Genomic DNA, 14,075 nt, shown 5'->3' on the forward strand with positions numbered 1-14,075 from the left:
TCGGGGGGTATCATCATCCCCTGTAAAGCCCTACGCACCAGAAGACGTGCTCTGGCTGTCTCAGACACACACATACAGAGTATGGCACACACAAGAGTATGGCACTTGGCCCTCACCCCCCTTGGACAGTGCCACTGGGGGCTGTGAGGTGCGAAGCTCAGCGTAGCCTCCCGTCTCGCGGTAGCCCCGTAAGTGTGGTGGTATTAAGGTTTCAGCCAACAGACACGCGGAGCCAGTCAGTGACTTGCTCAGGGCCAGCCAGCAGATGGCGTGCAGGAGTGGAATTTGAACCCAGAGCCACGCGGCATCAGGGTCCTGGTGTTTTCGGTCAGGGTAGGTTCCGGGGGAGAATGTCGCCTCTCTGCACCCCAGAGCCACAGGACCGGCTGCCTGGGAGCCCTCCCAGTTGGCGGGCCTGGCCCTTGTGAATCTGACCTCTCCTGGGAGCCAGAGAGGCCTGCCGCTCCCCGTGCGGTCACCAGCACTGCAGAACCAGCCAGGAAGGATTCTCCTAAACAACTTTCCAGAGCAAGACAGCACTGGGGTCAGACGGAGTTAGCTGTGAGCAGCTGGAAAAGGCTGTCTGCCCCGGATGGCGAGGAGGGGGGCAGTTCTGGCGGGGCCTGGTGCGGCTGGAGGTGAGGCCCGAGGCGGCTGGGCCTGGGCGGAGGGAACTCGGGGTGTGGGGTGCGGGCCAGCAGGCAGAAAGGATTCTCTCTTTACCTTGGGAGAAACAGAATGCTGTTCAGAATGGCCAGCCGCTGGACTCGGACAGTTGTCCTCCCTCCCTTTTTACCCTTAAGCACCCCCATATTTCACAACTGTGTGGAAGAGAGGGAGGGAAATCAGGCAGGAGGCGGCGGCCGCTGAAAACCAAAGGCAAATATTTTCCGTCCTGAGGCAAGCAGGCTCGGGCCACCTCCGGCCCAGCCTCTGGGGCAGTGGCTGGTGGTTCACTTTCCCCAAAGGTCATCGCTTCTGGTCACCAGGCTACGTGTTGGGGGGGTGCTGGTCAGGATTCCCCCCACAACCCAGGGATTGCTGGGGGCAGGAGGCCATCCATCCAAGCTTTGCCCAGAAATGGAAGTTCCCTTCCTGGCAAGGTGTGGGGCGGGGGGGGGGGGCAGCCAAGGTAGTCGGGGAGGGGGAGGGCACTTGTAGCCAGGAGGACAGGGTGGTCCCGTGGTCCTAGCCGTTCATCCGGTCGGGGTCCCCCACTCCACAGCCAGTCTTGGGGCAGAGACACTTTTCATATCAAAATAGGGGCTGTTAGTGTATTTTGGGTGGGGGCAGGGGGCTATAACCCCCCAGAGCCACCAGGCCCTAAATGAATTTGTAACTTCTCCGTCACAACAGCCGTGCGCATTGGAGGAGCGGTGGTACATGGTATGTGAGATTTCTGTTTGGGCTACAGATGAGTACGGGAAGCCCAAGTGTGGACTCCAGGCCTCCCTTACAATATGCAGCCTCAGGAGCCAGACCCCCACCCCGGGTCCCTCAACAGGGGGCCTGTCAGGTGACTGGATTTGCGGGAGGAATTGGGTGGGGGGAGTTGGTGGTGGTGGGCACTGTGACTTCTCTCTCCATTTCCCCACCACACCAGCTCCCTGCCCTTTTCTTTCTTCTGAGAAAACCAGTTTTCTGAAATTTCCGAAGGAGCAAACCAGGACCTCATTATCTCGTGCCCTCAAGCCCCTGGGCACCTCCCTCATGCCCAGCTGCCAGGAAGCAAAGCAAACAAGCTGGAGGCCCTACCCACAGGCCCAGCGGGAAGGTGGGGGGGACCACAAAAGGCCCCCAGAATGGCCCCTTCCCCTGCTCTGGAGCTCAGTTTCCACGGCTGTGAGTTGAGAGGTGACGTCACCTCCTAGAAGGGCAATTTGAGGGTTAGAAGTAAAATCTATCAAGGCACCTTGGCCATAGGAGGGGGCCAGCCAGCATGCTGTCTGCTGCTGCTGCTGTTACACCCCATCTGATGGTCTGAGATTACCGAGAACTTTCTAGATCGGAGGGTGGCCCCAGGCTCAATAGGTAGGCTGGCTGGGGGCGGGGGGGGGGTGGTTTAGAGAGAATCCCGTGGAGAATCCGAAGTCTGCCCTGCCAGGCCCTGCGTGTGCTAGGGGGTCCTCGCTCTCCTGCCTCCTGGACCCGCCTCACCTCCATGGCCGGCTGGGCCCCCCAGCTCCAGTTCCTGGCCCAGAGGTGTCATAAGATAAGCCCGGTGGCACCTGCTGTCCTCACATCTGTAGTCCACACACATCTTCACACACCCCCCCCCGCCCCGGCCTGCCTCCCTTCTTACCATAATCCCAGCCAGAGGCGGCTCCCTCGGGTTGGGGGCCCACCCCCCCCCCCCCAGCTAAGCTGGGGAGAGAAATCCGGCTTGGATTCCCAAACACGCTGTGTTCTTTCCTGCCACTAAGCCAGACAGACGGCTCCTTGCCGCTGGACTGCCCTTCTCCCTACTCAGCCCACCAGTTCCTCCACAGTTTTCCCCTGTATTTTGCAGCCGCTTGTCTTTTACCCCACCTCGTTCAGCAGGGGGGTCCTCAGGGGGCCCTGTGCCTGTGGGTCTCCAGGATTGGGCGTGAGCAGAGTCTGGAAAATGTCAAGTGACTGATCCAGTCAAAGCCTGGAGGGGGTTTCTGAGCTCAGCCAGTTCCTCTGCTGCCCCCTCCTTTGGGGGTAAGAACAGGCTGGGGTTTGGGTGGGTGGCCTTTTGGAAACCAAGGTAATGGGAATGGACATGAACTTCCTGCTGCCTCATTCCCCGTGAAGGGGGGTTGGGTGGCGGGGGTGGTCAGGGCTGCTGGGCGCGAAGGGGAAGGGAATGGGAGCAAGGGGGCGAGGGGGGCCCTTAAGGAGGCCAAGGCCGAGAGGAGGGAGATGAGGCTGGGGAAAGAGGCCCCCGCGGTGCGCCTTTGGCACGGGCATGGGCGGGGTCCGCCTTGAAGTTGGTGTGCAAGCCCGCTGCTGTTTAAATGGTGTGTTTGTTTGGAGTGGCTCAGGGAGGAGGCCGAGATGGGGGAGGCAGCGCCCCACTTGGCGCCGCCGCCGCCGGAGGGTCGGTGTGTTAGAAGCTCCAGCTTTGTCGATGACTGAAGGGTGGGCGTTGAGGAGTGAAGGGCGAAAAGCAAAGGGGGGCTCGGCTCCCCGGCCTGGCCGCCCCCTGTTTTGCGGAGGGAGCGCCGGAGCCGCCTCTCTCAGTCACGGCGAGCAGGGAGGGAGGCGAGGGGACGAGAGCGCCGGGCTCCCCGCCCCCACCCCACCCGGTTCCAATATTTCGCAGAAAGGCACGCGGCTCCTAATCGGTCCTTTCCAGGCTGAGATTTAGCCGCGCGATGCCCGCGCAGGGGCGGGGGCCGCGGGCCGGGGGAGGCGCTCAGAGGCCGGAGCCGCCGAGCGAGGTGAGGAGCCCGCGTCCTCTGCTGGTGGAGCGGGCGGGCGGGCGCGCAAACCCGAGAGGCAGATATAGAAAGGGGGGCAGGTTAAAAATAACCCTCTCCGGCTGGGAAGCTCGCGCGCGCTCTCTCGCCTCGTTCGGTGCCAGAGGACTCCAGGGGAGGTGGCGTTGGGGAGGGCAGCGCGGGATTCCCCCTCCTCCGCGGGGCGGGGTGCCCGCCTGCGCGCCGCGGCTGCACGTGTGCGGGGCCGCGCGCCCGGGCCCCCTGCACCCGGCCGGGGGGCGCCCCCTCCCCAGGCCCGGGCGCAGCTGGCAGCGGCCCCCGCCCGCAGCCCCGCGCGGCTGGAGGGAAGCGCTCCATTATTCATTATTTACGAGCGTTAATAGGTTTGAGGCACGGAGGGTGGGGGGCGAGGGCGCCGTGGGGACCGCGGCCTTAGGGGAAGGGGTGGGGAGGGAGGGGGCAGGGCGGAGGCGGGGCTGCGGCGCGGGCCGCTGGCTAGAGGTCCCAGCCGCGGCCCCGGCGTTCCGGGCGCACCTCCACCCGCCGCCTGCTCGCAGCCGGGTGCGGGGGCTGCGCCGGGCGCCGGGAGGGAAGTACGGCCCTTTGATTGTGCCCCTCGGCCTCTGTCCTCCGCGTCCTCGCCCTTTCCGAGCCGTGGGGAGGGGGCTGCGGGCCGTACGCCCCGCCCTGCGCGCCCCTCGCGGCCGCCGCCGCGTCCCCGATGCAGCCCGGGCCTCATTTATCATCATCTTTGGTCAAGTGGAGTGTGCAAGGAACAGCTGCTTCACTCGGCTGACTTCCGAGGGCGGATACAGCGGGAATCAGGGAGATGAATGATGGGGGCTGGGGGGGCAGAGCCCCCCGAGGTCCCAGCGCAGGCAGGAGGGAGGCGCGGAGCGTCCAGCGCCGCCTCCGCCTCGTGGCGAGCGCAGCGCCCCCTTCCTGTCTCTCCCCGCGCCTCCAATTACCGCTGATCGCGGGCGCGGGGGCGGGGGGCGCCCCGGGAGGGGGCCGGGCTCGGAGAGGCACCCCTCGCGGGCGGAGGACGGGCGGGCGCGCCGCTGGCGGAGCCCGAGGTCGCCGTGACCTTGCTGGGGTCAGCGGGTTGGGCTGCGGAGGAGGCGGCGCGGCGTCTTTGGTGGCGCTTTCCGGATTGGCGCAGAGGCCGGGAGAGCGGGCGGGGGCGAGCGGGGGGTGTGAGGGGGGAACACAAATAGAAGGTGAAATTTTACCTGCCCCTGAGGGAGTCCTGCGGATTTTCTCCCGGCAGCAGCAGGCGCTCTGCCTTTGTCTTACACGGCTGAAACATCTGTTGCAGAGGGGCGGTGAGGCCGCAAACAACCCCCACACACCCCGCGCGGCTCCCCCGTCCCCGGCTCGGCCCTAGCCGGGCTCCCGGACTCGCGGCACCGCGTTAACCCTGCTCGCGCTGGGACACCCGCCCGGCAGCCCCCTGCCGCAGTACGCGCCTCCCCGCTTGGGACCCCCCTAAGCCCCGGCTTCGGAGGGGCTTCTCGCGGGGGTGCCCAGCGGCCCTCCCCCCACTTTCAGTGGCCGCGTGGTATCCATCGGGGGGCGGTGGCGGAAAGGGTTAATGGCCTAGTCGCAGACCCTAATTGTCAGACCTGGGCCCCGCTTCGTTTCAATTACCCTAAGTAGAGACTGAATGCGCAATTAACGAAGTCAGCTTGCCAACTGGAAAGCCGTCCCCGCTTTCACATTGAGCAGAATACTCCACCAGCTGACTTGGACTAAGCAATTTCCTCCTCTCTCCCTTTCTCTCTCTCTCTCCCAACCCCCTCCCTCTTTTTCTCTCTCCTTAATAATAAAATTATACCAAGCAGTTTGCGGTGTGGCAGGCGGCCAGAAAAGCGTTTCTTTAAACGCCGCCGTCTCACAATTAGGCAGCAAGAGGATTTGACACGCCGTGGCGGCCTGACAGGCGGCTTCCTCCCCTGGGGGCTGGGGGGAGGAGGGGGCGCCAATTCCCCGGCTCCCCCAGGTGGAACGGGGCTGGGAGGGGCTGGCTTGCTGAGCCTCCCCGACGTCAGGGTGCCGCGCAGAGTGGGTGTCAAAGGCAGGGAAGGGAGGGGTTGTTCCTGCCCAGGCTGGGGAAGGAGGGGTACATTCTCTGGCTCCTCCGGAAAGCTAGAGTGTCCAACAGGAGAACCTTGACCTCCCCCTTGTTTTGGCTTCTGGCTCCAGAGTTCATTTTCTGGTGCACCAAAGGGCCCAGAGCTGTAGAGGGATCTCAGACCTGCTGGATGTCCTGGACAAGTCGCCGTCCCTCTCTGGGCTTTGGTTAATCTCTCTGCAAAACGAGGGGGGAAGTTTGACCTAGAATATGCTCTGTAGAAAGTGGCTTCTGGTGGCTCACTGCTGCTGCCAGCTGGCCTTGTGGGCAGGAGCCAGAGGGAGAGGTAGGCAGCACCAGGTCAAGAAACCCCTCTCCAGCCTGGGCCACAGACCAGTGGGCCCCAAAGGCACAGGGGAGAGTGCCAGCCCCCCAGCAGCCACATGGGCAGGTAACAAATCAGGGTGACTTTGCAGGATTGCCAGGGATTGGTGCTGTGAGAATGGGGATGGGGGGGCATCTGACTGTTGGCAGCTGGGCCCCTGAGGTGGGGGAGGGGAGATAAGTGCAGATCTCCCACTTGCTCTCTTCTGTCTCCAGCCTCACTGGGCTGCTCCCTCCATCCGGTGGGCCCTCACCCTTCCTCAATTATACCCTCCTGCCAGCCTCCCCTGACCACCTCTACCCCAACCTTGCACCCTCCTGGGTGTCTCTCTGCCTTGGGAGGACAGGGGCCCTGCTGCTTTTTCCTCTGTATCTTCAGCCCCCAACTCCACCCCACCTCATCTGATTGTAAGCTGTATAGAAATGGGCTTGGTGAGGGAGTGGCTGTGACTCAAGGGGTGTGGACGACAGAGCAGAAGCCAGGGCTTTCCTTCCTGATTGGCTACTGCATGGGTCCTGGCTGGTCTTTAGGCCTCTCTTTGGGCAGCATCCCTTAGAGCTGTGAGGAGGTTAAATGATGCACCCAGGCTAGCACTGAACCTCTCACCCTCCCATCTGCCCAGCCATCTGGGCAATATTTAACTGACAGCTAGCCGGGACAGTTTCTTCACTTAGGGCGTAGGACCAAACAGATGAAGAAGCCCCTGCCCTCATCAGGCTACATTCTGCCGAGGGCAGTGCATGTAAAGCAGCTCATTATGCCATTAATTATGTAATTACCACTGTGATAAGTGCCACCAAGGAGCCCTGCAGGGACCCAGCAAAGGGGAGGGGGAGCAGCAGGGCTTCATCTGGCACCTGGGGTAGAATGGACCGAAGGCAGGCCTCCTGCCTCCCAGCCTTTGCGGCTCCCCCACGGCCGGAGCCGCTCAGGCCCCACTTCCTCCCTGAGCCCGGCCTGGGACCTCAACCTGTGGCTCCACTCCCCGCTTACCTGGTCTCGGGACTTCTCCCAGGGCCCAGGGAAGGTTCTGGCTGCTCCCACTGTTCTCATTCCTTCACACTGAAAGCCTGCCTGCGCCCTGGCCACCTGCTAGGTGCCCAGACTCTGCTTCCGACCAGGCCCTGGCTCTGCCCTTGCGAAGGTCTGTGCGGACCAGTTACATCGGCGGTTCGACACCCGGGAGCTTGTCATGAGTGGCAGCCCACAGACGGGCCCTCTTCAACTCTGGGGTGTTAAACTTTTTACTTGGTCAGTAACATTTATTAAAATGAGAGACTTCCCTTCTTATTTAAACAAAACAAAACAGATCTCCAAAGCTGGAGCCCTTGTTCCCACGAGGCAGCAGCAGTTGCCCCAGTTCGGCAGGGCGCCCCTCACTTTATTTGGGACCTGGGACCCTCCGTGTGTCTCCATCCCCACCTGCTGGCTTTGCCCAGGTGCATTGCCTGCCAGGCCCGAATGAATGAGTGGTTGTGGCCATAAGCCCCCCTTGCCCACCCGGTTGCTCTCTTCGCTGCCATCGACGGCTAGTTCCGGATATTTCCATAGGATTAATGTGACACGGACACGTTATTCATTCAATACATATTTCTTGTGCGGGGATATGGGGATAGAGCTGTGAACAAAACGGGCCAAAACACCTGCTCTCGGGGAACCGTATCTAAAGGAGAGACCAGCTGTAAAGCCAGCCACATGGCTTATGACGAGGAGGGGGGACACTTGATAGAAGAGCAAGGGGACTCTTCCAAGCACAGTGGTCAGAGTGGGGTCCCTGGGAAGGTGACACGAGCAAAAGTCTTGTTGGAGCCCAGGGAGTGAGGCGCGCATAGATCAGAATGGTCTTCCCAGCTCAGGAAGCGGCCAGACAAGCCAGTAGCTGATGAGACCACTTCTGCAGGGAACTCAGGGTCCCTCGGGGCCTGCGGGGTGGCCCTCAAGGACAGGCTGGGGTGAGGGGTTGGGCTCCCTCTCACCTTTGCCTGCCCTCAGAGCTGTCAGACACGCAGATCCCCTCTCGTCCACATTGCGCGGCTGCCCGCAAGGCCGGGGACGTCTTGGGGCTTGGTGGGGGGCATCTCGAACAGATCTGGAGGCCTCCCCGCCCTGCCCTGTGGGTCCCCTCAGACGCCCACAGCAGCCTCTGAATCAGTGCGTTGATTTGCTGACCCCGGGGTCCCTGAATGGGTGGGCAGCCAGACCCTAGCCCTCCTAGGAGTCAGGACGCTGCCCCCCACCCCACACCCGGTCCCCTTTTGTGCTCATTTTGACAGCGAGGGGGAGAGGTGGTGATTTCTTTTTTGTTGAATGGTGAATAAAATGATCTAAAAACAATTACTGTCAATAAGAGACTGGTAAGTACCGAGCTGATAGGCCGGTCTCCCCGCTGCCCTGGTCGGGGGTGGGGAGAAAGCGCAGCTGCTGCTGAATCCCGTCCTGCTGTCCTGTTACCCCACGATTTCCAGCAGGGGACGGCTGCCTGGCCACCTGGACCGCAGGGCCAGGTCCGGGGGCCCACTGACCGCCGCACCCCGAAACCGGGTGCGGGGCACTGGGGTGTGCTGTGGAGTGGCCCTCAGCTTTGGAAGTCAGCCTTCTGGGGAGACCTGGGTCCTGCTGCCCTGTTGCTGGGCTGTGGGACTCCCACAGGTTACTCCTCCTGGAAATGGTGTTGTGGCTTCCTAACTGGGCCTGGCACTTCCAGAAACTAGCACAGTCCGCACTCCACACACCCTGCGACGCCCCAGGGGCGCCCTCCTGGAGGTTAGACCCCGAGGACGGGACCTTCACGGGCCTTAGGAGTGTCTCAGAGGCCTCTGTAGCTGGGGCCTTGGAGGAGACCACATTGGTGGACTTCAAGGGAAGGCTTTCCAAACGTCTTGGAAGTCCAGAAGCTTCTGTTCCCTGTTGGGCTTTCTTCAAAGAGCCCTGAGATCCTGCCTTGCCTGGGGTTCGTAGCCTCAGAGACGGAGGCTGGCTGGGGGCTCCCCCCACATCTGGAGAGAGGCAAGGCAGCCTTCCCAAGGCTTGCCCTTCTCCCCGTAACTTGCCACTGGGTATTCAGGACCTGAGCCCCCAGGCCCTCCCACCCGAGGAGGCCCTGCAGGGGCATAGGCTGACCCCCGTGGGATTCTCCCATGGAGCTTGCGTGGGTGCCCGTGAATGAGGAGCGGTGCGTGTCAAGTGTGTTGGGGGTGCTGCCCACATGGGGTGGTCTTCAGAGGCCCTCCTTTGGGGGGGGCTGCCTTGTTCTCTGGGATTCTTTATCCCCCAGGATGGTCCCCTTTTGCCCTAGCAGGCTCAGGTCCCTCCCTCCCCACCAGCCCCAGGGGCCAAGGACCCTAACCCTTCCCTAGGGCCTGCAAGGACTGAGTTGTTTGTCTTGTGGACTCCTTGGAAGCTCATCCCTTCCCCTATTCAAGCCAGGCCCTTAGGATTCAAAGTAGACCCCACAGGACAGCAGGAAAGCTGGCTAGTGATTTATCATTTTAATCGAGGTTTCCTACTTAGTATTCAGCACTCACCACGGAGGGATGGGGAGGCTCAGGGTGGTCCTACCTTCTTCACTCCTCGCTGGACACCCCCGCCCCATCCCCAGCCTCCTGACCTGGGTAACTTTCTCCTTCTTCCTAGTTCCCAGGCCTTGAGTGGGTTGGGTTGTCACATTTTCCCCTGCAGCTACAAATCAAGAAACCGGGTCATAAAACAACCTTGGGTAAGTGGGTGGGTTGGAACCAGCGGCTTCACAGCTGCTGCTGGAGAACGGAAAGCTTCCTTTTCTCTTCCTCCTCTCCTTCTCTTCCTCTCTGTCTCCCACCAGCCTCTCCATCAGGAAGACTTCCAGTCACAGCCTCCCAGCTGGGCTCCACTGGGTCCCCGAGGGAGCTGCGGCAGCTCTCATCCACCCTGCCCGGGTACTGGAGGGGCTGTGGGCCCAGGGACCTCTCTCTGAGGCTGCCCAGGGACAGCGGTTACCTGGGTGACAGCAGGCGGCCAGTAACCACCACTGCTCATGAGTGGACTTCCCTGTGGGGTCTGGCTGCCTGAATAAGTGGGTGGGTGGGGGGGTCCTGGCCTGGCCTTCAGGTCCTCAGGGGCTGCAAAGGGCCCCTCTGCCCTCCCCTTCCAGCACCTTCTTGCTGCCATACTCCAAGATGCTTTATTTTTTTCTTTCTTTTTTTTTTTTTAAAGACTTTATTTATTTGACAGAGAGAGATCACAAGTAGGCAGAGAGGCAGGCAGAGAGGGGAGGAAGCAGGCTCCCTGCTGAGCAGAGAGCCCGAAGCGGGGCTGGATCCCAGGACCCTGAGATCATGACCTGAGCCAAAGGCAGAGGCTTAACCCCCTGAGCCACCCAGCCGCCCCTCCAAGATGCTTTCTTGTAGGTGGGAGTTCTTGGTGTGGGGTCCGGGGAAGGGAACGTGCACTCTGGGTCTGGTTATCCAGCAAAAGGAGCTTCACTATGGGTAGGCTCAAAGGTCGATCTTTTGCTCTCTGAACCTCATCTTTTTTCCTTGGAAGAGCAGAACAGCCAAAAAGTGTTACTGAGCGGACCTGCACAGAGTAAGCACTCCGGCCAGTGCCAAGGGTGCCTCTGCCACCCCCCACCTCCAGTGCCTTTGACATGAGGGCAGAGGGCTGGGCAAGGCATGTCCTCCCCCACCCCACTTCCTGCCTTGTGGGGGGAGCGGCAGTGAGAATCAGCTGGTAGCCCTGGGTCTGCTCTGCTCCCTCAGTCCAGGGGCCTGGGAAGACTGCCCTCCAGGAGTCCTCATAAGGGACTTGTGTCCTAAGCACCGTTTATCAGGTGCCTAGAGGATGCTCAAGGGTGACTTCCTCCCTCCCCCCAAGAACTTCAGAGATCAGGCCTTGACCCAGTGTCCGCAAGAAGTGGATGCGGGAAGCAAGGATGGGGAGGCGGACTGGACCAGAAGGAGCCCTGAGAGGATGTGTTAGAGGGTGTCCTTCCCGGGCCCCACACCTTCTCCCTCCAGCTGAACCCCCTTAGGCCGAATCCCGAGTCTGTCCCCGCTCTGCCCCCTCCTCCCCTGCCCAGGTTCAGAGGTCACCATCTCTGCCAAAGGGGCCCCCTCCTGCTGCCGCCCACCTCTGCCTGCTGCCTGCCTCTCTCCCCCTTCCTTGTCCTGTCCTAGTGCTCTTGAAAAGTAATCATAATCATAATAATTAATAACAACAGAGCCTGTGGCGGGCCTGAGGCAGCTCTTAAAGAGGCAGCGCCCCATTTTCTCCTGGCAGAGCTGGTGGGCCTCGTTGGCTCTGGGAGCCCGGCTTTGATGCCATGCCTTTGTTCCCGCAACCCCCCCGCCTCCCGCCCCCCCGGGGTTGGAGGGTGGTGTTGGGGTGAGCATTTTTGCCTGCATTCTCCATCAGGCACTGGGCTTCTCGTATTTTAATTGAACTGTCTTCTCTTAGAGATAGATGCTTCCTCCGCACCCAGCTGCTCGGGTGTATTGGGAAACCCGCCTTTAATACAGCTCGGCTAAATTAAAAGACACAGCAGCTGGACTGATTAAAGCCGGGGAGGGGTTGCGGGGGGGGGCGGGGAGAAGGACGGCACTGGTCATAGCACTCTCTTTTTTTTTTTTTTTTTTTTATTTTTTTTTTTTATTTATTTTTTTTTTTTTTAAGATTATAGTCTTTTTTTTTTTAAGATTTTATTTATTTATTTGACAGAGAGAGAGATTACAAGTAGGCAGAGAGGCAGGCAGAGGCAGAGGGGGAAGCAGGCTCCCTCCCGAGCAGAGAGCCCGATGCGGGGCTCGATCCCAGGTCCCCGAGACCATGACCCGAGCCGAAGGCAGAGACTCAACCCACTGAGCCACTCAGGCACCCCATAGCACTCTCTTTTTAAGTAATGTTTCTGGTAATGCATTTTGGAGAATGTGAAGAAAAATAAAAAATAAAAAATAAAAAAAAGCCGGAGAAATGTTAATGATGTCCACAGGACACTCAGCAGGAAATGGGAGCGATCTGGGACTAATAAAAGCCGAAATGTAATTTGTGCAGATATACGAGGCTCCCGTCTCCAGAGCGGGGCCTGGGTGGGCGCATTCCGGGCTCATAAACACGGGCCGGGGATGGAGGCGGGGCGCGCGGCGCAGTGGCCCCTAGAGCGGGCTCTGCTGGCCAGGGGCTGCTGCCGGGCGGTGACACCCCAAAAAAAGTGACTTCCCCTGCCAGCCAGGGTTGTGCGCCTACTCATTTCCTCTGCCCAGGGGTGGGAGGGGGCCGGCCGGCACCCTTGTGTGCAGAGCTGCCTCCCTGGCTGAGCCACCAGGCCAGAACCAAGTGCCGCCTCCCGCTCCTCTGGGCCGAGGCGTCGTCACCACGGCAGGCATCTCACGTAATGTTGGATCCACGCCGCCAGGGATGGGACTGAAGTGGGTCAGAAGGGCGGGCACGTTTCTCCTTGCTGGGGATGCCTATGAAAACCCCGGGGGCAGGCAGGAGGGAAGGCCGCCTGGTGGTGTTCATTCATCATGGGGCCTGGTGGGCAGGGGCTCACCTTGTGGGACACCGGTCCCCTCTCACGGCAGCCCCAGGCGCATCTAGCCCTGAGTCAGGGCTAGCTGACTGCCCAGGTCAGGGGAGGTGGGCCTGGGCTGTGCTAACAGGGCTCCTGGGGGCTTCTGGCTCCCCAGACTCGCCCCGCTCAGCTGGATGGAGCACCCCCCCGTCCCCCTCCCTGGTCAGCCCCAGCACTGTGAAAGGCTCTAAGTGGGATCCAGGCGGAGAATAGAGGAGGGAGCCCCCCATCCCCCCACTCCACATCTCTGTCCTCTTTCTCACGTCTGTGTGTCCGTCTGTCCTCGGTGCCTCTTTATTCCTTTCCGGTCCCTCCTGTAACCCGGGAATCTTGTGGCCCGAAGCAGACCACCCCTTCCTCCGTCGCTGTTGGGAATGGCTGAGAACTGGACTGTCCCCCGTGCCCTCTGGGGGACCCAGGACTCTCTTTCCGCCTCTTGGCCCCCCGACCAGCAGCATGGTTGTGGGTAAATCCTGATTCCCCTGGGCCTCTGGCTGACTGCCAGGCTCCTCCATGCGATTTCTCCTGAGCCTGGAACGTTCCTTGCTCCTCCCGCCTCCCTCCTCCGAGGGCCTTCTGGGACGACCTGGCCTCCGGTCAGGGGGATCTTTAGCCTGGGCGCTGCAGGCCGGCCTGTTGTGTGAATCTAGTTGCTCTGCCCTGAAGCCCCCCACCCTTCTTCGGGGTCATTTCCTGGTCCGAGATCCTGCTTTGGGGCTGCTTAGACCTCACCAGGGGCCCGAGCCCCTGAAATCATAAACAGATGGGCTCTTGGCCTGGCATGCCCGGGTGCTGACCCTGTGGAGCTGGAGACGGGAGGGGCCGACCAGGAGGGCCGGGGCGGCCTCATGCCCAGCTGTGGGGCGCTTCTCTGTGGCCAAGGGACTGCGGCTCTGTCCCCCATTAGCATGCACGCCCTCACTCTGGGCCACGTAATCTGTTTACGCACCTATGATATCAAAAACAGGAGGCAGGTGCTGCTGTCCTGCGTTACTGGGAGTCGGAGAAGGGGGACGTTTATGCCTACAATGGCTCCACAGTCCCTAATCGACGTCTGCTAGGAGGAACAGACAGATTCCAGATGGCATGGCAGTGATAGAGAGGTGTGCGTGCATGTGTGTGCCTGTGTGTGTGTGTGTGCCTGTGTGTGTGTGTGTGTGTGTGTGTGTACGCGCGCGGTCTCTGCCGGCCTTGGTGAGTGGCTTCCCTGGGCAGGGGCGACCCTTCCTTGGTCCTGGCACGGCTGGGTCACACTCGAACATTGCTGCCCTGGGACTCGATGGCAGGACCCGGCAGGACCCAGCTGGCCCCAGGGGACAGGGGAGTGGGAATTGCTCTGCTAAATGATTCTGCTGGCAGAGAGGCTCGGGGAGTGGTGGGTGAGGTGGAGGGGAGGACCTGCCCTCCCCAGCAGGGTCCGGGGGCCCCGGGGCATCAGGGGGGCCGGGAGGGGGGTGCCAGGGGCCGGCAGGTCTGCGCCTCCCCGCTGCAGTGGCCGTCTTTGCCCGGGCAGCGGGGGCCGACGTGGGAGCAGGAATTACAGAGCACACCTCCCTGACACAGAAGTTGTCAATATGTGCACAGCTGGTGGGGGGGCTCAGGCCAAGGAGAGACCATTAAGAGCTGCAGGGGAGAGGGCAGGCGGGAGAGGGTGGGAGGCCG

General features: G+C 61.4%; 1 protein-coding gene across 2 annotated transcripts in view; it reads left to right on the forward strand.

Moving 5' to 3' along the window:
* Positions 1-14,075, forward strand: part of RAI1 (retinoic acid induced 1) — a 116,083-nt gene that overhangs the window by 87,494 nt on the left and 14,514 nt on the right. Inside the window, exon 1 of one of the 2 annotated variants that reach the window (XM_080825419.1) lies at positions 3,323-3,407. The exons of the other annotated variant lie outside the window; for it this stretch is intronic. The gene's annotated coding sequence lies outside the window, so the exon portion shown is untranslated. Of the gene's footprint in view, positions 1-3,322; positions 3,408-14,075 lie in introns of those variants that run through there. 2 annotated transcript variants of the gene reach the window in all.

Source organism: Martes martes (genome assembly GCF_963455335.1).
Source record: "Martes martes genome assembly, chromosome: 16".
NCBI lineage: Eukaryota > Metazoa > Chordata > Mammalia > Carnivora > Mustelidae > Martes > Martes martes.